Source organism: Pinus tabuliformis, chromosome 7, assembly GCF_031772625.1.
Source record: "Pinus tabuliformis cultivar Carrire ecotype Pingquan chromosome 7, CPIR1, whole genome shotgun sequence".
In the NCBI taxonomy this organism is placed as follows: Eukaryota; Viridiplantae; Streptophyta; class Pinopsida; order Pinales; family Pinaceae; genus Pinus; species Pinus tabuliformis.
In genome coordinates, this window is record NC_142293.1 from 1,412,959,190 (window position 1) to 1,412,983,132 (window position 23,943).

The 23,943-nt window shown below is 39.2% G+C and overlaps 1 protein-coding gene across 6 annotated transcripts in view; it reads right to left on the reverse strand.

The window, feature by feature from the left end:
- The window catches only part of AAS (Pyridoxal phosphate (PLP)-dependent transferases superfamily protein), a 526,642-nt gene that overhangs the window by 55,883 nt on the left and 446,816 nt on the right, over positions 1-23,943 (reverse strand). The window lies entirely within an intron of this gene.

Here is a 23,943-nt window from a genome sequence, read left to right on the forward strand (position 1 = left end):
CCTTGATCAATTTTTATTTATTTATTTATTTTATGTTCTTCAAAGTTCAACAGAGAAAAAGAGAGAGAGAGAGAGTACATTTACAACAGAATTCAACACTTTGACTTATCTAGATCTAGCATAGATCATTTCATATAATGATGAGATCAGTTGAAGGCATTCTGCTTCAACTGATTCTCAAGGTGACTCCTTCACCTGTCATCGTGCTACGTCTGGTCCTCTTGCTGCACCACTGCATACTGCACCATGCTGCACTAATCATGATAATCATCATGCTGCCCATGTCCATGATCTTATCATGCTGCCCTTCATGTTCATGATCTTATCATGCTGCCCATACTAATATGCATCATCATCATGCTGCTATCCTTACAGATGTGTTATCATTATGCTGTTGTCCTTACAGATGTGTATTATCATTATTCTGCTACCCCTGCAGATGTGCATCATCATCATGTTGTTGTCCATTATGTCCATGTTCTCATTCGATTTCATGCTTATCATGTTGCCCTTCATGTCTATGATCTTATTGATCATGATGCTGTCCATGCTCCATGTCATCATGCATCATTATACATCATGCTGCCAGCAGACCTACTTTTTCAGGCTGTTACTTACAACAATCGTCTCTCTGCCTACGTATAAGGTGTTACTATTTACAGTGGAATAGGTGACTATATATATCAGCGTATATGTCTCTATTTACATTGGAATATCCTTATGATGAACAGAGTATATTTTCTCTTCATGAACTATATATAGGTCTCCATGATTAGCATAAGAATATTCCATAATGAACAGCATATAAGTGTCTTCAAGAACAGCGTGTAAGATAGCTTCATTGATTGCGTTGAGATGCCTTCATGACTGCGGCTACTATGCACAGAGGCCAAGTGTTACATGTTTCCTTTGACTGCGTTTTACTTCTGGACAACGTAGTGTATAAGGCTTCTTGACAGCAATAATTCTTTTCTTAGCTGCGTTATAGAGGCTTCCTAGACAGTGTAGATTAGGCCTCACTTTAACCACATAGGAGCTCCCTTGACTGCGGCTAGGGCATGGCTAGGTGTCTCTATTTGCTACGTAGATCAACCTGCGGCTAGGGCATCACCATAAGGCCAGCATATTACTCTTGGTGTCTCACTCCTTCTCCAAAAACCCAAGACGTGGAGAGGAGGAGATCACTCAAGAATGTGTGTTCAAATGACATCAAATCCTCATCTATTTATACCAAAAACGTATAGGTTGAATAGACATGACGTTTGGGCTTCTAGAGCCTACATAAGAGCTGGTCGGCTTGATAATAATTACATAATCAAAATAAATTCATATCTCCATAAATACTTATCGAAATCGGATGATCTTAGGATCAATCCTACACCTCTCGACGAGAGGGATCCAATAAAAATATCAGCTGCCATAAATAAGCTGACCCACATGGAGTTTGGCCCTAGTTTCCAATTTTAACACTCCCTCTCAACTAGGGAGAACTCCATCCGCTGATCCATATGTCTGACTGTACTATCTCTGCCATCAGCGCCCTGCACTGCTTTGCCTAGCTTTGCTCAGCTTTGTTGGCTCTGCTCATCTCTACTGACACTGCTGGCTTTGCTCTGCTCTGCTCAGCTCTGCTGGTTCAGCTTTGCTCTGTTGGCTCAGCTCTGCTCTGCTCAGCTCAGCTCAGCTGGCTCTGCTAGCTTTGCTCAGCTCTGTTGGCTCTGCTAGCTTTGCTCTGCTCAGCTCTGCTGGCTCTGCTAACTCTGCTCTACTCAACTTTGCTCTGCTGAACTATGAAGAAGAAGAATTGATCGAGAATGTCTCATACCATTCTCCACTGACTCGAAGTCAGTCTCAGAGTGCGTACCACTGGTCCCAGACCAGTCTCAACCAACCCAAAGTCAATGTCATAGTGGGTACTACTCCTACCACTAGTCCCAAACCAGTATCATCAGTCTCACAGTGTGTACCACTGGTCCCAGACCAGTCTCAACCGACTTGAAGTCAACGTCATAGTAGGTACAACTCCTCCCACTGGTCCCAGACCAGTATCATTGATCCCAGATCAATGAAGGTCATCCTAGCGTAGGGAGTACGCTAGATACAACGATGCGTCCATTGGTACTACTATGGTCCCTATCTTCATTTCCCGGCTCATTGATCAGATGAGAGGTACTTCCCATGAGTCCCTGACTGCATGGGTAAGATGCCTCAACAAGAGAACTTAATCAATCCCGTCCTCACACAAGAACTAATCATCCTGCTACAATTGTCATGGAGAACACATCATCCAGACCTCATAGGAGAACTAATCATCCTGCTACATTTTGTCATGGAGAACACATCATCCAGACCTCATAGGAGAACTAATCATCCTGCTACACAGGAGAGCAAATCATCCTGTACTACAAGATAGCAAATCATCTTGTCCCACAAGAGAGCGAATCATCTTGTTCCAATGCGCACCACTAGGGGAAGGTGAGTCACCCTGTGGCTGTATGTTGTTCCAGAAAGAATCGCAAGTCCCCAGAGCTCCCAGAGTTCAATGTATGCAACCTGCAGGACCCTTTTACAAGGGTCACTCGACGCCTCCAAGTCATACAGGAAAATCACAGATTTGATCTTTCCCTGGGGCTTTGTCAAAATGTCAGCGACCTGTACATCAGTCTCAATGCGATGGAGCCTCCTTGCTCATCGACTTACCATATCCCAGATAAGACAGCATCTGATGTTTATCTGTTGGAGCAATCATTGAATATGGGATTCCTCTATAGTCGAATCCCACCTTTGGTTGTCACAGAGAATCAAATTGGTATTCATCATGTGTACAAATAGCTCACTGAAGAGCTTCCATAACTAGACTGCCTCTCAGGTAGCCATGCTAGCAGCAATATACTCTGCCTCGGCGGTGCTCAAAGCCACCGACTTCTGCTTCCTGCTCAACCAGGATATCAAAGCAGATCCCAAGGAGAACTAGCATTGGGAAGTGCTCTAGTGATCCTCCACACTGCCTGCCCACTCAGCATTTGAAATATTTCGGCATTGTATCTCAATCCATGAGAGATTGTGCCCTGAAGATATCTCAGAAGATTCTAGGCACCAATCCAATGAAGCTCAACCAAATATGAGCTCACCATACGAACTAAAAAACATATGTCCGGACAGAGGTTCAGCAATAATATCAACGCGAATGAGTTTATGAAACTCAAAGGCATTTCCCAAATCTGGTCCGCCATCATTACCATATAACTTCTGAAAGTTAAGATCCTTGAGGTAGTCACAGGCTTGTAGTTTATCTTTCCACATTTGGAATCCAACTCCCTCTGTCTACAAATGAGAGGGTCTGCACCTGTCAGACATAGGTGTTGGTATGAGAGGACTGTCATCCACAACCTTCGGATGGTTTGGACCGATTTCACTCCTAGTGAATCTCAGCTTCATCATACAGTTGTTGATCCTCTCATACTATGCCCGAGGTGTTTTGCTTCAAGCCATAGAGGGCTTTCTACCACATGCATACGTGAGATTCCCGATCATGAATCTCAAACTCCTCAGGTTGTTCCAAACCTGTGGACTTGTGGCATGAGGGGAATGGTCCCCTTATAAGATTTTCCTTTGGTACATCTCAGACATGTACCTTCATGTTCTTTTTGAATTCAGGCATCCCTGTCACCATCTGACTCATAGACCTTCGGTGTTGTATCAATGGGCATGGTCCCTAGTGGACTTCCCGCAACTTGATACAACCCTGAACTCAAAAAAACATCTTTTGAAAAATCTATTTTTCAAACACATACCTTTCCATCGATGAGTGCCACCTTGAACCTTTGACTTCCATTGCTGAAATGGACACCAGGTTCTTCTTGCGATCAGGTACATAATAGTGTTTCTGTAAATGAATCAAGTTACCCTCATTCAATTTAGGGGTAACATTCCCTACACCCTTTCCGGGATAGGTGGTATCGGCTCCAAGTATAATCCCATGATTATCTATCCGATGAAGTGCTTTGGGTTCCTTGCTTTGAAGAGTCGACCATTTCTCCTTGATGAGTTGTATTACCTGTCATTCCCTTGACCCTGGAATGATTTGTTTTTCTTCATCAAGAGAAGTGTTTCTGCCATTCAGACACTCCTTCGCATAATGGTCGAACTTATTGTAACCAAGGCATTTGTCTTTCCTTCCACCCTTAGATCCAAACTTCCCAATGAAGTGATCTTTAGGTAGGCCATCAGAACCTTCTGTTGCGCCATTCTAAGAATATTCTTTGCTTCGACTTCACCCTGGGTGAATTATGAGGAACCCATTGATCCTTTTGTCTTGTCGCAATTGTCTTCGGTGATTGCTCTTTCACTCTTGCTTGGGCATTGTCTTCACCTCAGCTCTGATAACATGTTATGTTTTGGCATGTTCTATGCTAGAGCAATTTATTTCAATTTTCACAGTTAGCTCATTATCTTTTCCAGATTAGCAATCACATCAGCATTAAAGTAAACTGCAGATAGAACATAAATATAAATCGCAGAAGACAAGCCAAGATATGGGGACACAAGATGTGGCACTAGCCAAGAACAAACCCCACAATGTGGGGAAACCCTTGATCAATTCTTCTTTTATGTTCTTCAAAGTTCAGCAGAGAGAGAGAGAGAGAGATAGTACATTTACAACAGAAGTCAACACTTTGACTTATCTAACTCTAGCATAGATCATTTCGTATAACAATGACATCAGTTGAAGACATTTTGCTTCAACTAATTCTCAAGGTGACTCCTTCACCTATCATCGTGTTGCATCTGGTCCTCTTGCTACACCACTGCATACTGCACCATGCTGCACTAATCATGATAATCATCATGCTGCCCATGTCCATGATCTTATCATGCTGCCCTTCATGTTCATGATCTTATCATGCTGCCCATACTAATATGCATCATCATCATGCTGCTGTCCTTACAAATGTGTATTATCATTATGCTGTTGTCCTTACAGATGTGTATTATCATTATGTTGCTGCCCTTGCAAATGTGCATCATCATCATGCTGCTGTCCATCATGTCCATGTTCTCATTCAACTTCATGCTTATCATGCTGTCCTTCATGTCCATGATCTTATTTATCATGATGTTGTCCATGCTCCATGTCATCATGCATCATTATACATCATGCAGTCCATTCATACATCATGCTGCCAGCAGACCTAATTTGTCATGCTTTTACCTACAGCAATCCTTTCTCTGCCTGCGTATAAGGTGTTACTATTTACAGCGGAATAGGTGACTATATATATCAGCATATATGTCTCTATTTACATTGGAATATCCTTATGACGAACAACGTATATTTTCTCTTCATGAACTATATATAGGTCTCCATGATTAGCATAAGAATATTCCATAATGAACAGCGTATAAGTGTCTTCAAGTACAACGCGTAAGATAGCTTCATTGACTGCGTTGAGATGCCTTCATGACTGCGGCTACTATACTCGGAGGCCAAGTGTTACATGTTTCCTTTGACTGTGTTTTACTTCTGGACAGCGTAGTGTATAAGGCTTCTTGACAGCGTGTTAGGGAGGCTTCTTGACAGCGTGTTAGGGCCTGTTCTTGACAGCAATAATTCTTTTCTTAGCTGCGTTATAGAGGCTTCCTAGATAGTGTAGATTAGGCCTCACTTTAACCACAAAGGAGCTCCCTTGACTGCGGCTAGGGCATGGCTAGGTGTCTCTGTTTGCTGCATCGATCAACCTGTGGCTAGGGCATCACCATAAGGCCAGCATATTACTCTTGGTGTCTCACTCCTCCAAAAACCCAAGGTGTGGAGAGGAGGAGATCACTCAAGAATGTGTGTTCAAATGACATCAAATCCTCATCTATTTATACCAAAAACGTATAGGTTGAATAGACATGAGATTTGGGTTTCTATAGCCTACATAAGCGCTGATCGGCTTGATAATAATTACATAATCAAAATAAATTCATATCTCCATAAATACTTATCGGAATCGGATGATCTTAGGATCAATCCTACACCTCTCGATGAGAGAGATCCAATTAAAATATCAACTGCCATAAATAAGCTGACCCACATGGAGTTTGGCCCTAGTTGCCAAATTTAACATTTGATTTACCTTGATTTGTACAGAACTTGATGAGGATCGTGGTGGCCTTTTGATGATGACTATGGAGACAAATGTTCTTGCTGTTGTAGATTGATTCTTGATTGCTATTGTAGACTGTTGTTGTAGACTAATCCTTCAATCTTGACAAATCTCTTCAACCTTGCTTTGATGCCCTTCTTGAAGACTGATCCTTGTATGTCTCTTTTTGCTGCCCTTCCTTTGACTTCAACACCTTAGCTCTAAAACCATGTTGAAGAATCTAGGGCAATTAGAGTTAATGATATTCTTCTTGCATGATAACTATTTGTGAGGTATTCAACTTTACTTCTTAGCACAATCTTCACTTGTTATTATTATTAGAGTGTGTCTTCTTAGTTCATCAAATAGCTACCAAAACAAAGAGACAAGAACACACAATGTTGGCTTTCTGCCAGGGTCAAAACCTCTCTCTCTTGGAGAGGAAAACCCGCACAAAATTCTTCTTATAGAGATTCCAATTGACGAATACCAAGACCACGACCCTTGACCTATTATGCCACTCCAAGACCAAGACACCAATCCTCTTCTTTGTCACTGCTGAGATCATCATCATTGCTACACCATTGAGGCCATCACTACTGCACCACTGAGATATTCATTCCTGCTGCACCATGATTGCTCCATCATCGAGATCTTCATCACTGTTGCATCATGACCATTCCTTCATTGAGACCTTGCTGCACTAATGCTTCACCTTCAATGAGAACTTGATCACACTAATGAGATCTCCATTTAGAGGTATATATGTATGATAGCTGTACCGAAGTCTTCATCTGCATTAGGACCATGACTAATATCATGATCACAGTGATGCTGAGGACATGATCGTGTCTATGATATATGCTTCACCGAGATCCTTCCTCTTAACATGAATGCTGAGACTATTACTGTGATCTTAACTGAGACTGTAACCATGTTTTCCTTACACTGAGATTTTTCATAACTATGCCGAGACTATATCACTGTGACCTTGTAACTAGGTTGAGATTGCAGAGATATATGTGAGTACTTCACTGTAATTATCACCGAGACTGCAACTAACTCTACCATCCGAAGTCACAGAGTAATCCGAGATTCTATCCTTGTACCATTTGAAAATTATTGAGAGAATCCGAGTTTTTCTTGCACTTTGCGTTGACCCTAACTGGGTATATATAGATAGTGGTTAGTCCTCCATAATTAGTCGATGTGTCAATGAACTGATGTGTCTCCTTTTTAAGCCGACTTGACATTTATATTTAGTTGCAGGGCGAAATGACTGTGTTTTACATCGTTTGGCTTGTTGCCTTCTTCAAGAGGATTGTGCTTGTCTTGGAGGGTTGATCTAAACTCTAGGTCGACTCATTTATATTATATATATGCTCAAGAAGATCTCTTTGACTCTTTGACTTTCCTATAGCATTTCAACCATAGTTTTTAAAACCAGAACCGGTGACCGGACCGGTCCACCTAATGAACCAGTTTACTGACCGAAACCGGTCTAACCGGGATTGGTTTGGTCTAAATGAACCGGTTTTAGAAAAATACATTAAATAATTAATTTTTAATGAAACAAAACTATTTTTAAGATTTAAAACCATGATTCCAAGCCAATAGAGACAAAATATGCAAAGTTTGCTCATTTATATACCATGTAAAGGTGAATATCAAAATGGCACCGAGTGCAATACATATCATTGACAAAATAGCAAAATACATAAGCAATGAGGCTCTAAATGGCCTATAAAGTCCAAAAACAATGCTGCAAGCTATAAGGCCATTGGCCTACTACAAGTCTACAGTGTACACATGATCAATCACCAAGTTCATCACCACTACTAGCCACATGATCATCATCAGGAGCTACATAGACATCATCTGGTTCAGAGTCTGAGGATGCCTCAGCTTGATCTGCAACCTCAGTATCAATGCCAACAATAACAATAGAAGCGGACCTAATGGAAGCATGAGTTTGTCGACCTGCATGACTAGTGCCTTCCATTGGTTCTTTGCCTTTCCTTGATGTCGCTACTGATCCTGGTTCTGATGCCGCCACATAATCTGCTTCATCCCCCACTAAAGCCATGTCGATATCAAAATAAGCCTCAAACACAGGTTCTTCAGTCTCCTCCACCCATTCTGATGTTGGATCAATGTCGTCCAACACAATGGGATCTAGATTAGGAGTTTTGCTCATCATTTGGAGCTTCGATTGCATTTATTATTTACCTCCAAACCATGAAATCTTGAAAACCATTAAGTCTGTTGAATTTTGAGTGAAATCTAAAATTCTAGTTTCTCCATATGAAATCCAATGAGGTCGAAACCACTCTCAAACATCCTGAGTCATTTCATGGTAATGTTAAAAATTTATGTAAAAGGATGAAAATGAAAATTATATGAAATATCATTTTTACTTTAAGAATTTAACATTACCATTAATTGCCAACATTGTTAGTGTTGAAATGTGTCAGGAGAATGAGAGGGTAGGCATGTTTTTCTTGGAGAGTCTATTTTTGGAGGAAAAAGCCCCAAAGTTCCCTCAAAACAACGTCAAAACTCACAAAAATGCATGCATTTTGTGGGGGTTATACTTGACCTAGCAATAAACCGGCCGGTTCAGGACAAAACTGGCTGGTTTGACCACAAATCGGCCAGTTCTGTCCTAAATTGGCCGGTTAGGACTGGTTAGCTCCAATTTTTGGCCAAACAAGGTGTCTGATCGGGTTTTTTGACTGGTTCCAACTGGTAGGCCTGCTAACCGGCTGGTTAGACTGGTAACCAGTTAGTTAGGCCGGTTTTGGAATACTATGACTTCAACATGTGCTGGACCTATGTAATGAGCAAGAAACTCATTTTATCATTTTACAAAAATAATATTTCTTTTCTTTTACAAGTACAAAGATCAAAATTACATTTATGAAGACCGAACCTAGTTACACTTTCTTCAACAGCTTGATCCTCTTCCTCCCTGCATCCTTTTCTTCATCCCTGCTGCAATCTGTGTCCTTCATTACCTCGCTTATGCTGCTTTGTTCCCCTTGATCTGCTCATCCTCCCTTCTTCTCTGCCTGTAGCCATATCTGTGGCCCTCCATTCTCACCTTTCTCCTCCGCGTGCCTTGACTCTCCTTTCTTCTGCGTGTGATTTCTCCTATCTTCCTTGTTGCCCGCATACACCTCCCCTTGTTGTGTCCCTCGTTCTTTCATTTCACTCTTCTCCCTCCGCGTCGCGTTCCTTGCCGCTCCTCGCTCCTTTGCCATCGCCGCCATTTTCCTTCCCTTCAACCTGCAAAAGCTTCCCTAACTTCTCTTCTCTCCTCTTCGCATTTCTTCTTTTCTGTTGTCAAACCCTAGCAACCTTTCTCGTTTTCCTTTTTTTTTTACTTTGGCTTAATTCCCCTTTTCAATATTAATTGTTTTGTTGCTTCAATTTTTTTTTAAAGAGCTTGCTTTTCATTTTTTAAGTTTTGTTTTGATTTTGTTTAAAACAAAAGTAAGCTTTAGAAAAAAAATTGATTTTCATTTGTGGCTTTTATTTTAAAAAAAAAGGAGAATTAAATCTAAAAGACGGCTTTAATATTTCAAATTAAATTTTTTATGTGGCCTTTGGCCCATTAAAAATTTAATTAACTAAGCCTTTTAATTCTCACATTTGCCACATTAAAATTTTAATTAAATTTGCCAAAGGAATAATATAAATTGCTTTAATCTAAAGTTCCTTTTTGGGGTTTTTTGTGTTAGGGGTTTGGGACTTTAATTTTTTAAAAGGGAAATTTTGTGGTGTTAAAAAATTTTAAATTTCTCTAGTCAAGGCACATTTAAATATTTTTAAATTATCTCTAAAGTTTGACTATAGGAAAATAATAATTTTTTCTGGATTGGAGTCACTTAAGAAAAATCATTTTAATTCTGGAATTGTTTGAAGTGTTTAGCATTTGAATTTCATGGTTCTTCATGGTATTTATTTTCGAAATTTAATTGCTTAAGTCATTTTGTACGCTAAGGGTGTTTTTATGCTTGACATCTATTGAGATTGCTCGTCATTTAATTAATTCTAAGCATGGTTTAATTACTTGAATTATTGGATATTTATTGCATATTAAATTTTTGCTAACTTTTTCAAGTAATTATTAGGTACTCTTTCATGGAATTGTGGTAGATTGCATATCCTTTGTTTCCTAAACTGAGTATTATTTTTTGAGCATCTGTATAATTGGCATTGATATTAAATTGTGGAGAAGCTTTTGTTTTCTTTGAGCTATAATCGCATTAAAAAGATTTGAAGTGATAAGCTTGTGATTTAATTGGGCATTATATTGTGATATTGTTGGGAAGTTCATCTTTCAGTTTTTGTCTAGTGAGATGAATATTTATTTGGGCGATTAAAATAATACTGGAACACTTTGTAACATCTTCCTCTCTCCTCATTGGTTCTTAGATTCCTTCTTTGTCACCTTCGCACTGCTTAACTTCAGACCCATTTCACCCAAAATTTGTTCTCTGAAATTAGGCCGAGCTACCTATTTATAGTGGTTGGAGCCTATAATAAGCTCACTTGACTTGGGTGTGAGCCGACATGTCACTTGAGGAAATTATTTAATCCATTTTGAAGCTAACTTGAAGGAGGTGTCTTTGCTTGGTCTTGGAGGGCCTTCTTATACATTTTATGACTCATATAAAATTGTGACATGCCTAAGAAGGGTCCTTCATACATGACATTGAATTATATTGACTTTTATGACTAGATCACAAAACCTAGAGGCTCTCAATGGGAGCCATCACTAAAAATAAAATCCCTTGCTCATGAAACCCATGAGACAAGTATTACAATAATAATTTTATTTTTCTTCTTTACATCAATCACATAAAAAGCACAATTACATGCGATTATGAAGATCGAACCTAGTTACACTTTTCAACACTAACATCTTTTTGATTGACAGGGTTACTTGTGTTTCACTTTGAAACATTTCATTTTAGAGCAAGTGCTATTTATTTTAAAGCAATATTGAAGGCACTGGTCTTATATGATCATCTTTTATTTATGTGTTGATGGTTATTGAAGTATATTTCATTTTGCTCATCATATTTGCTCATAATCTCTAATAATCCAAATTAACCTTGACATCTCCTAGAAACCTTACATCACCCTTTTAACTTAGCTTTTCATTTAGGGACCACCCCCCTTAGCTTGTCCAGGAGAGAGCTTAAACAGAGAGAGTTGGGAATAGGTGGCATCCCCATATCTTAGTTTTGACACCAACCACACCTTGTGGGGTTAAGGGCTTTTCTCACTAACTTAGGTGTGTGTGACAGGCGACAACAACACTTCCTTTTAGCGAGTCCATTTTGCTGAGGTGTCTTGGCTGCCGAGAATTGTCTTTGTATACCTTGCTCTTCACAGAAGTGTTGAAATTCTTTTGACGTGAACGCTCCTCCATTTTCTAACATTTGATTTTAAGTCAGTTTCATTTTCAAACATTTCTTTGTAAATCCTTAAGAATCCAAATGTTTCTAACTTCTTCTTTAGAAAACTAACTGTTGTCATTCTAGTGTAATAATTGATGAACAACAAGAAGTATTGCTCACCATTCAATCATTTAGTTCTCATTCGACCACATAGGTCGGTTTGTACCAACTCCAATGGTTTTGAGGTGGAATGTTCCTTGGTCCTGAACTCAACCCTTTTTTGTTTTCCATGCAGACAATGCTTACATATGGTGCTTGTTGTTTTTTAAATTTCCGGCTTGTATCTGATGGATTCCTTTTTGCTAATTTTGATCAGGTTATCAAAGTGTATGGGCCCATTCTCTTGTTCCAAAGCCAACTTTCATCTTATTTTGCCAAACAACTTTCCTTTCCAATTTCATCCAAGATGTATATATTATTTGAGGTCCTTGATGTTGTTCCCACAAATCTACTTGATTTCTTCCTTCTTATTTTGCATTTCTTAGAGTCGAAGAGAAGCGTGTGCCCTTGGTCACATATTTGACTCACACGTAGCAAGTTATGGTTCATATTTTCAATGAGCCAAACATTTTATACCATAGCATCCTTGCTTCCAAGCTTGACTATACCCTTTCTTAAGATCTTGGTTGAGCCATCATTTCCAAACGAAACCATCACATCCCTTTCTTTTTGGAAAGTTACAAATTTGTCTCTATCCCCTGTCATGTGTGTTGAACAACCACTATCGACATACCATCCACTTTTCTTGCTTTGTGATTGTAAAGCAATTGCAAAATTTTCAACCTTCTTCTTCCAAATTCTTGAAGGTTCTCTCAGAGGGTTGTTGAGATCTTGCATTGGCTCCTTTGGAGTAATGATCAACCTACAATCCTTTGATATATGCCCAAAATTTTAGCACTTGTAACATTCTACTTCATTACTTAACTATCCAAAGTTGTTCTAGTTTCGGTTATAATCTTCATGATGCCTTTTAAGATAGTCACCCTTAGAATTGATTCCAAAGTTGCTTATGTTACTAGCATAAGCATTACAATTACAGCTTTGTGCCCAACATTGTTGCAGAAGTAACACACACCAAGAAAGACAATTTGATACCTGAGAGTGGGGGATATTTTACATGGTCCAACTCTCTAGAAACCTTCTTTTTGAGTTTTTTTCCATTGTTGGTTGTTGATTTTGCATTCTCCTACTTGACTGATCCTGAACCTTCTCTTTTGAGGGCATACATTCCTCTTTCTTGATAAATTCATTAATGATACCTGCATAGCTCTTTTTTTTAGCTTCTTTACATGTCGTCTTCAAGCTTGTTCCTTTTTCAATAGAGGTTGGCCTATATTCGAACCTAGATTTGTCATCACATGACCTTTAACTACTAATAATTTCATCCAACATTGTGTGGTGGTGTTTACAAAATTTTGTTGGATATTTTTCTTTAGTGTCTCCTTTCTTAGAGAGACTATTTCTGCTCCCAAACTTTCTTTCATCTTGGCATTTTCTTACAACTGCTTTTTAAGTGTTTTTTCAATCACCTTATCATCTTGCTGCACTCACCTTTTGATTTAGGGTAGCATCGGATGTGCTCTAGCCACGAAAATTGGTGGAGAGGCTAAAGCACATGAAATATCCAATACCCAAAAAGGGTTTGAGCAAATTCTAAATAGTTTGGTAGATATTAAAATAATTAATATTTTTAATGTATCCCTAAGTTTAAACTTAAGGAAAATAAAATATTAATGTGTATTAATATAAAACTGTGTTAGAATGGTCCAAAAGTCATGGATCAAGCCAGATCTAATCTTAGCCATTGATTAGGGACTTAATCTCGGTCGTTGATTTGTCAATGAGAAAAGTATAAGAGGAGGCTTGAGGGTCACTTGGAGAACACACTGAGGGAGACCAGTCAGCTCAATTTCTGGAGCAGGGTTAGCTAAGAAATTGAACTAGTGGTCTGGAGAGCAGTCGGGAGGCAACAAGTACGGAACAGAGAAATGGGAGATCAACACAGAGGCAGACGCAGGGCCAGAGGAAGCCACGCAGAGGCAACAAAGACTGCGCAGAGCCAGTGGGGTCTGCGTCATCCACGCAGAGGCTGCAGGAGTGACGCAGAAGGCCAGAGAGGCTGCGCAGAGTCTCAACAGGTTGACGCAGAGGGTTTAAGGTCACATAGAGGTCAATAGGGCCGACGCTGGGTTCATAAGAAGTGTTGGAAAAGTTGTTTATTTGTGGGTAAGCCAGTTTGGCACCTTCTTGTACTAGAAAATTGCTGAATAATAAAATCCTCCCTTGCTGCACCGATTTTCCCACATTGGGTTTTTTCCGGGGACATTAGTCCAAAATAACTGTGTCAATGTGTTGATTCTTGTGCATATGTTTGTTTCTGTATTACGGTGTGATATTTGCAGCAGTGTTTATTTTAATGTTTGTTGAAGTAATTTCATGAATAACTTATGGTGAAATAAGTAGAAAAGTAAATCAGTTGCTGCAGTGATAGAATTTTCACATGGTATCAGATGAAGTAATCAGAGACAAAAAGGGAAAATCAATTATGGGTCGAGACCACGATGCAGAGGCATCCACCTCAGGGGACTCACGCAGATTTTCAGAAGATTGCACAAGAGAAAGAGATTTTGATTTCTCTATGTTGGCTTCCATACTGGAAGAAGAAGTGGCGTGCATGACTAGTGTTGCATCATCAGAAGTATGGTATATAGATAGTGGAGCCTCGTGGCATATGACAGGAATCAGGGAGTGTTTCTCAGAATATCGAGAAGAGAAGATGAACTTTCAAATCACCATGGAGAACAAGGCAACATGTACTCTAGTAGGAAAGGGTACCATAGTTTTTCAGACAGAATCGGGAGAGCAGTTTCATGCCACAAATGTGCTCCATGTACTAGGATTGGGGATGAACTTACTTTCTGTGTCACAACTACAAGGCAAGGGCTATGACGTCTACTTCATCAAGGAAAAGGTATACATCAAACACCCGAGCTGGAAAAAGAAAGTGTAGATCGAGATCAAAAGTAATCGGTTTGTATAGATTACAACTAGAATCACCAATGGCACTAATAAGCAGTCATGGGGACAAGGACTTGAATGAACTATGGCACAAAAGGATGGGTCACTTGCACCATGGAGCTCTGAGAATTCTCAGGAGCACTGTAACAGGAGTTTTGGATCTAAGTACGGAATGAGATGATGTATGCAGGGATGCGCTCTAGGAAAGTATGCCAAGGCGGCATTTCCTAGGGGCAAACACAGGGCCAAGAGTGTACTATGATTGATACACTTAGATATCTGCGGACCTATGTTCGTCAAAGCTCTCAGCGGTGTTGAGTATTTCCTTACCTTCATTGATGACCACTCGAGGAAAACTTGGATTTATTTTCTGAAAACCAAGGATGAGGTTTTTTGTCAATTCAAGGAGTTCAAGGCTCTGGTAGAGAATCTGACTGGGAAGAAAATAAAAGTCTTGCGCTCAGATAATGGTGGAGAGTATGTCGATAAGGACTTCACTGATTATTGCACTAAGGAGGGCATCAAAAGAGAGTGGACAACTCCCTACAATCCGGAGCAAAATAGGGTGGCAGAAAGGAAAAACAAGACTATTGTAGAAGAAGCTAGGGCCATGTTGTATGATTAGGATATGCCAAAATTCCTGTGGGTGGAAGCATGCAACACAGTTGTCTACGTTCAGAACAGGACTCCTCATCGGGCATTGGGCAAGATTACTCCAGAGAAAGTCTTCACTGGGAAGACGCCTGAAGTCAGTCATTTCAGGATATTTGGGAGTTTAGCATATTGCCGCATACCCAAAGAAAAGAGGAAGAAGCTGGATCAGACTGCAGAAAAGGGATATCTGGTGGGATATAGCGAGAATGCTAAGGCATACAGAATCTATCTTCTAAGGAGCAGGAAGGTAGTAGCACGACGATATATAAAGTTCATGGAGGATAGAGCTTTCAGAAGATCTCGCAAAATGCCTTCCAAGGAGTAGTCGAAAGAAGATTCGTTGGTCATGCCGAATTCTTCCTCAGGTTAGGAAGATTCTCACAATGAGGAGGAGAGATCAGAAGCACTTGTTAGCAGAGGAAGAACTAGCAAGGAACTTCGTCAGATTCTGCATGATGCAGACAACATCATCGGTGAGCCATGGAACAGTAAAAGAGAGTGAAAACAGCCAGACAGATATCAGGCATTAGTAGCTCAGGATGGAGAGCTTGCCAGTTTCAAGGAGGCAACTTAGTATCAGATCTGGCTAGATGCAATGATAGAGGAGTATGACTCCATAATGGTGAACGATGTCTAGGAGGTGGTGTCAAGGCCTCAAGACAGATCTGTGGTAGGTTCAAGATGGATCTACAAGATCAAATATGCTGTGGACAGAAATATGCTGCGGACGGCAGTGTTGAGAAATACAAGGCCAGGTTTGTGGTTAAGGGGTATGCTCAAAAGGAAGGGATTGACTATGAGGAAACCTTCGCCCCAGTACCCAAGTATACATCTATTAGGACCATGATATCTCTTGCAGCCTAGATGGGATGGGAGATCCATCAGATGGATGTTAAGGCAACATTTCTGAACAAGGTAATAGAAGAAGAGGTATACATTGAACAACCAGAGGGATTTGAAACTCATGAGAAGAAGTCTCATGTATGTAGACTGACGAAAGCCTTGTATGGGCTGAAGCAGGCACCAAGAGCGTTGTATGGTCGAATAGATGGCTACTTGTAGAAGATCGGGTTTGTCAAGAGTGATGCGGATCCGAATCTCTACTATCTGGTCGTAGAGAACGAGTCACTCATCTTAGTATTATATGTGGATGATCTCTTTCTGACAGGATCATCCAAACTCATTGAGGACTGCAAGAAGAATCTAGCCACAGAGTTTGATATGAAGGATCTGTGACGAATGCACTACTTCCTAGGGATGGAAGTTTGGTAGCAGAAAGGAGAAATCTTCTTGGGAAAGAGAGGTATGCTATAGAAATTTTGAAAAGGTTCGGGATGGGAGACTGTAGACCTATGGCTACACCAATGATCACCAATTGGAAGAAGATTGATGCATCAAAAGACAAGGATGTTGATCCCACCCTATACTGGCAGCTCATAGGGTCCCTGATGTATCTGGTCAATACCAGGCCAGATATTTGCTACGCTGTCAACACTCTTAGTTAGTTCAAGGTGGAACAAAAGAGGGCACATTGGGCAGCAGCCAAACACGTTCTCTGGTATTTAAAGGGAACAGTTGATTATAGGCTCTTATACACAAAAGGGAAGGATATTAGGTTAAGTGAATTTACAGATGCAGATTGGGTAGAAAGTTCAATGGATCGAAAAAGTACCTCTGGGTATTGTTTCAACATTGGATCAGGAATAACCTTCTGGTGCAGTAGGAAATAGAAGTCCATGGCTCTGAGCTCATTTGAGGCAGAATATATGGCAGCAAGCATAGTGTCGTGTGAGACCATATGGCTTAGAAAACTGTTGGTGAACCTATTCAGAAGAAATATGGAGGCGACCAGGATCATGTGTGATAATTAGAGTTGCATCAAACTCTCTGAGAATCCAGTGTTTCATGATAGGTCGAAGCATATTGATATCCGGTGTCACTTTGTCAGAGACTGTGTCCAACGAGGAGCTGTACAGTTGAGCTACACTCCTACAGGAGAACAGGTGGCAGATATCCTCACCAAGGCCCTTGGAAAGTCAAAATTTGACTACTTCAGGGAAAAGATGGGGATGGTAAAGAACCCCTTTCAGAAGTAGAAATGAGTATGTTAGCAGCACGAATGAAGAGGGAGTTGCAATGAAAATGCAGTGTTGGGAGAAAGGACCAGTAGCAGCACAGATGCAGAGGGAGTTGCAGTGCGGATGCAATGTTGGGAGAAAGGACCAACAACAGCACGGATGCAGAGGGAGTTGTCGTACAGATGCAGTAGTGCAGTAGCTAAGTCATAGGAAACAGTTAGGATGCAACATTGCAGAGGATGTTGGGCAGGGAGGCTCAACATCAGCACAGGGACCGATGCCGGATGATCAGGGTGATACTTAGTGAGGAGTATTACTAGAGCATAGTCCTCGCTAAGAGGGAGTGTTGATTTGGGGTAGCATCGGATGTGCTCTAGCCACAAAAATTGGTGGAGAAGCTAAAGCACATGAGATCTCCAATACCCAGAAAGGGTTTGGGCAGATTCTAAACAGTTTGGGAGATATTAAAATAATTAATATTTTTAATGGAGTCCCTAAGTCTAAACTTAGGGAAAATAAAATATTAATGTGTATTAATATAAAACTGTGTTAGAATGGTCCAAAACTCATGGATCAATCCAGATCTAATCTTAGCCGTTGATTAGGGACTTAATCTCGGCCGTTGATTTGTCAAGGAGAAAAGTATTAAAGGAGGCTTGAGAGTCACTTAGAGAACACACTGAGGGAGACCAATCAGTTCAATTTCTGGAGCGAGGTTAGCTGAGAAATTGAACCAGTGGTTTGGAGAGTTGTCAGGAGGCAGTAAGTATGGAACAGAGAGATGGGAGATCAGCACATAGGCAGAAGAGGCAGATAGAGCCAGAGGAAGCCACACAGAGGCAGCATAGAATGCGCAGAGCCAGTAGGGCCTGCGTCATCCACACAGAGGCTGCAGGAGTGACGCAGAAGGCCAAAGAGGTTGCATAGAGTCTCAACAGGCTGACGCAAAGGGTTTTAGGTCACGCAGAGGTCAGTAGGGCCAACGTTGGGTTTAGAAGAAGTGTTAGAAAATTTGTCTTTCTGTGGGTAAGCCAATTTGGCACCCTGTTGTATTAGAAAATTGCTGAATCATAAAATCCTCCCTTGCTGCATCGGTTTTCCCACATTGGGTTTTTCCGGGGACATTAGTCCAAAATAACTGTGTCAATGTGTTGATTCTTGTATAGTGTGATATCTGCAGCAATGTTTAGTTTAATGTTTGTTGAAGTAATTCCATGAATAACTTATGGTGAAATAAGTAGGAAAAGTAAATCAGTTGCTACAGTGATATAATTTTCACACAGGCTAATAATGATCTTCTTTGATTCTTTAGATTTCTTGTAGAGACTTCTAGAGTGTTCTCTTAGCTCACTTAGATCCTTTTCCAATACCTTAACATTCTTTCATTCTACTTTTAGATCTTTTAAAGCACTAACCAATTATCTCTCTAGGTCTACTTCTCCTTTGATTTCTTCATCTTTATTATCTAATGTTATGAATAACACTTTTTGTGAGCCACTGTTGTTGTCACTTTCATCATAAGACGAAGAGCCATCTTCTTTTGAATAGATGTTTTTCTTGCCTATTTTACCTTTACCTTACTTCTTGCTCCTTTTCTAATTTTTCTTTTTCTTAGGAGCTTCTTCTTCTTCATCATTGTCTAAACACTTTGCATAGGGGCATTTTGAAGCAAAATGACTGATTCTACCACAATTAAAACATTTAAAGGGAAGCTCACCTTTATACTTGTCGGTTCCTCTCTTCAACTTCCTTATGAAGTTGGCTATTTCTTCATACAAGTCGTTTCTACAATTACAACTGGTGCTTGCCTTTGATTTTGGCTTGTTCTTTTTTGTCTTGTTTGTTTCTTTGAAGGCTACTTCTCTTGTGGATGGACTTTCCAACTCTATTCTCATTTTATAAGTTGTAAGAGTTCCAAGTAACTCATCCATGATGACATTCTCCAAATTTGATCTCTCTTCTAGCACTGAAACTTTAGAATCAAATCTCATTGAAGAGATCTTAGAACCTTTCGAACAACTTCTTTGTTGTCTAATGGTTCACCCAATCCTTCCAAGGAATTTACTATTTCACCTACATAGAGAAAGTTAGCAACAATATTCTCGTCTTCCCTCATTTTCAACTACTCAAATTTCCCTCTGAAAATTTGAAGCTTAGCCTCCTTGACTTTCTTATCTTCTTCCAATATACTTTGAAGCTTGCCCCAAACATCTTTAGAGGATTTGCAACTCATTGCTTTAACATAAACAGAACTTGACAGGCCACTTAAAATAACATTCTTGGCTTTAGTATCATTTTTGCAAGTTTCTTACCCGTTTCCTCCGTTGAAGGAGTGGAAGGTGCAAAGTATCGATTTTCTACAGTGCTTTAGAAATCAAATCATTGTGCTTATATTATTAGTTTTTTTAGCATCGGATGTGTTCTAGCCATGAAATTTGGTGAAGAGGCTAGAATACATGAGATCTCCAAAACCCAGAAATCGTTTCTAGAAATGACTTAATTACGTTATTAACCTGTTTTTAAATATTTCCTAAGTCTAAACTTAGGTAATATGGTCAATTAATCAGTATTAATTAAGTCAAGGTGAGAATCATCTAGAAACTCACATGGATCGATTCCGAGATGATCCTAGCCATTGATTAAGTTTTAATCTTAGCTGTTGGTGCTCCAACAGAGGATTATAAGAAGAGGTCAATGTGGTGATAAAGAGTACACTTGAGTAGTTCGATTTCATGGAAAATCGATTTCCAGAGTAGCCACAGTCAGTTGTCGGAGAGAGCTAGAGATCGAAGCAGTGAGTGAGGGGCAGAGACAGTGAGGCTGGAGGAAGTATTCCAAATCTAGTGAGTGCATATGCAAAGAGGCAGAAGAGCCACAGAGACACTGATGCAGGGGCAGTGCAACAGCTTTTAGAGGCAAGTTCGATTTGCTGAGTGGGAGAGACTTCTTTAGTTCCAAAGGTCAGGAAGGAGTCCCAAAGTGTCAGAGAAACATATTTCCAGTCAGCAGAAGGCAAAACGACTTCATCAGAGACCAATTAGAGGATTGACATCAAGAAAGTTGTTTAGAGCAGCGCAGAGGGTCAGAGGGCCGAGTTTCTGAAAGTAAGTTGTGTTAGGGATTGCTTGTGGAGTTGGGAAATTCCTCAGTATATTTTTGCCAACACTTTTATCTGTAGGATTACCAGCTTTTGGCATCCAAATATACTTAGAATTTCTCACTGCTACATAATAATAAAATCCTCAGTTGCACTAGTTTTCCCGCATTGGGTTTTTTGGGGGACTTTTGTCCAAAAATAATTGTGTTAATTTTGTGTGTGTTAGCATTTCTCAACTTCCCGCATTTTATTTTTCTACAGAAATTTATTTGTGAAGGTTTTAGTGTATTTATTTTGATATTTGTCATAGCAGATAAATTGTTAATTAATTAACAATTAGGAGAAATAATATCAGTTGCTGCAATAGGATTCTGGTTTTCGGAATTTTCACATCTACATATGTCTTCATCCTTCCACTCCAAAGTGCATAGTTCTATCCATTGAATAGTGGAATTCTATTCTTGGTGTAATCCATGATCTCCCTTCCAATGGTTAGACTATTTGTGAAGGAACCTACTTTGATACCAATTGTTGGAAATACTGAGAGGAAGGGTGAATCGGTATTTCATTTCAATTAGTTAATTCTTAAACTTTCAAAGCATTTAATGTCATAAGCATTAGGTAAAAACATAAATCAACATCACATCACAAGAACAGTACAAAAGAATTTTCTTAGGTGGAAACCCTTCTGAGAAAAAAACCATCAAACTCATTTTAATATAATTTATGAGTGCAATATTTATCATCTCCAACTTCCTAGTACTATATTAGAAAGACATTATATATATCAGAAGCTCCAATTCCTGAAAGGATGCTCCAACACCTTCGTTTTACCAGCTCCAATTGGAAGGATGCTCTGACACCCTAGTTTTATAAACTCCAACTTAAAGGATGCTTCAAACCCTGCAACTCCAACTTGCCCTAGCATCACCCTACTACCTTGAAGTCTTTTCAGGATCCAACCTCAGGGAGACTTCACTCTCCTCCTTGCACCACCCTGCAACCTTTAAAATATAAAATAAAAGAATACAATTATGGGCTCTCGTACTAGGGACAATGACCCACTTTTTGAGAAATCTAAGGCATTGGCATTAGGTGATTTCTCATCTATCAGTGACTGCTTGTGAATGTTTTTAACTTGTTTAGATTAGGATCTTCTTCATGTTAGATTATTAGTGTTCTTATTCATCAAACAGTAACCAATGCATGAACATAAATAGACAAGAGACACAACACGTAGGCTATGATCCAGGGCCAAACCCGCACAAAGTCTTCTTATAGATCTTAGAATTATAATCCTTAACTAGCAAAGAACCACCATAAAAACATAAAATAGTAAGCCTAATCACCCCTGATACTTTGACCTTCTCTTCAGATTGACGTGATACGTGATAGTCCCTGGCCTTGCACAGATTAGACAAATTTTTCCAACAGATAATGTGTTGATTTATGATTTGAAGAGGAAGCAAACCCTCTTATTTGTACTAAACGAGGAGGAATTCTAGAGGGGCTAACTAGCACAACAAGCCATGGAGCCGACCCCAAAAATTGCATGACTAAAAGGATAAATTCAATATTTTTGTGAGTCTACCTAATCTCCAATTTTGGAATTATTTCCACAAATAAAATTTCTTTTAAGGTGCTGAGTTGATCCACTTTTGGAAACCAATTTGGGCAAAGAATTCCTTATTTGGAGGGTCGATTGATTAACCCAAGACCCACATGATTTAATCAAAGCTATCTTGAATATTAGTGCCAAATATGACCAATCAATCAACTGCCTTTCATCATTCAAATTGGGCACCATGACCACACTTTTGGGGTTTCATCTTTAATAAGGCATATCTCCTAAACTGTGAGGAGTTATGTGGTGTGCCACCTATCGTTGGAATTGGCACAACGAGGACAATCAAATGATGATGGCCAAGAGATAAAAAAAGAGAAAAAGCATTGATATTCCTAATCATTTTCCTCATCAGATGTGGGGCTTCTTCTAGTCGTTGCTTGGGTTGACATCAATGACAACCAAACTCCAACATCACTTTTGTTTGTACAATTGTGCAAAAAAAATCTCGTCCGTGTCTATGTTGGTTTTTTCTCCTTTTCCACTTCCACTTGGAGATTCTTCTCCTTGGACTACTCCTGTTTATGGTTCTTAATAGGGTATACACATAGGGGAAAATTGCATGACACCATATAGCCACATATCTCAATAGAAAAACCCATGTACATCCTTCATGTAATTAAACCCCAAATTAGGATAAAATAGTACATGGATGAAATAACACTAATTACACAAGGTTAAGGAATTAGGATAAGATTATAATAATATTATATTATTCTAGCTACCTTCAATCCCCTAAGCCCCACTTAACTTTCACCTCTTGTGGGGTCATAGCCCCTCCATTTGTCCTTCTTGTTCTACATCCTATGATGTATTTATATTAACATTCAATGTTCGGTTACAAATTACATTTGTTCATCTTATAGCCATTCATCATGTACACATTGACATTATTGATCTAGGGATCAAAATTGGGGTATTACAAGCAACCACCAAAATTATTACAAAACTGTAGAGAAGATGTTTGTACTAAATATTGTTGACCCTTCGGGAATATAAGATGGTATTACATCATATTTTTATTGAAAAGCTCAAGAGTAAAAGCAATTTCTATCAAGATATAGGCCATTAGTAAAAAAATGAGGTAAAAATATGGGCCTCAAAACAAAAAGTGTGCTAACAAAATCAACATTAAGAGAACCAATAGGATTCAAGATGATGATGTCATCTCTTGAGGTAAATGTTTATGGAGGGAAATGAAGAAAACTATTTCTTAACAATATTTTGACTTATATCCTAACAGGTTTACTCAAATGGCAAGCATGGACATGTTTTTTCATGTATTTTCAATTTTCCTTGGTACATATCAACTCAAAAATATGTAGAGTGGGTACTTGTTGGAAGTGAGATTTTATTTCGCATCCCGCAATTGACTACATTTGGGTAAACCTGTAAGCAAATAAGTCAAAAATACAATAAAAAAATAGTTTCTTTCTTTTATTTTAAAATGCCATAACTCTTATTTTATTATTTTAAGTATTTCATTATTTTTTTTAAATGCCCATTTTAAACTTAAAAATTCCCCTGATGCAGACATTTTGTGAAATTCGTGAGATTCATATACAAAGCCTCACTTTTAACACGTTGTTGAAATGCATTACTAGAGTACTTTTACCATGCTTTCCTTGAGTGGTGAATTTTATTAGCAAATATTTCTAGGCACTCACATTTTATAGGAGCCCCTATTTTTTGAATAATTATTTCCGTGGTATTTTTCAGATAATTATATATACTCAGATAAAAGAACTTTTAAGAAACGTGCAAATTAATATTTCCGCAGCATTTTTCAAATAATTATATATATTTAGATAAAATAACTTTTAAGAAACATGCAAATTAATCATAATTCTCCAGTGACCAAAATATAATA